This window comes from Nicrophorus vespilloides, unplaced genomic scaffold, assembly GCF_001412225.1.
Source record: "Nicrophorus vespilloides isolate i.1.1-1 unplaced genomic scaffold, Nicve_v1.0, whole genome shotgun sequence".
NCBI lineage: Eukaryota > Metazoa > Arthropoda > Insecta > Coleoptera > Silphidae > Nicrophorus > Nicrophorus vespilloides.
Window position 1 is genome coordinate 16,256 of NW_017097003.1, and position 419 is coordinate 16,674.

The following is a 419-nucleotide window of genomic DNA, read 5'->3' on the forward strand; positions in this document are numbered from 1 at the left end:
GTCGACTGTTTTTATTAATGAGAGCATCATTAAACGGCGTCGGCGTCGACGTCGAGCGGAAAATGGGGAAAAGCGTTGTGCCGCGGGGTGGGGGAGGCGTATCCGACGTCCGACCAATCACGGTCCGCCGTTTCGCATCGTCGATGGTCTTGGTCGATTGGACACGCCTCCGCTTTTCCCTCCGGCCCCGCCCAGTTCTACCGTTCTGGGCGGGGCGTACGCAGCATCCCTGGTGCAGATACGCAAGAACAAAGTTAGATGTGCAGTCGAGCCGTCGGCAACGGACCAGGACTTTCGCCCTATCGCTCCAAAAACCGGTCAGCGTGAGTGCAACCAACACCCTTATCCTGTTGTGCGTCAGAAACCGAAGGGACACCTCTAAAACATTACAGATACAGAAAATAAAGTGCGCGAAGTGC

General features: G+C 56.1%; 1 protein-coding gene across 1 annotated transcript in view; it reads left to right on the forward strand.

The window, feature by feature from the left end:
* Positions 1–255: 255 nt before the first annotated feature.
* LOC108558678 (LIM/homeobox protein Lhx9-like) overlaps positions 256–419 on the forward strand; it is a gene marked incomplete in the record, with an annotated part of 19,844 nt that continues 19,680 nt past the window's right edge. Inside the window, 1 exon segment of the mRNA XM_017915665.1 lies at positions 256–419.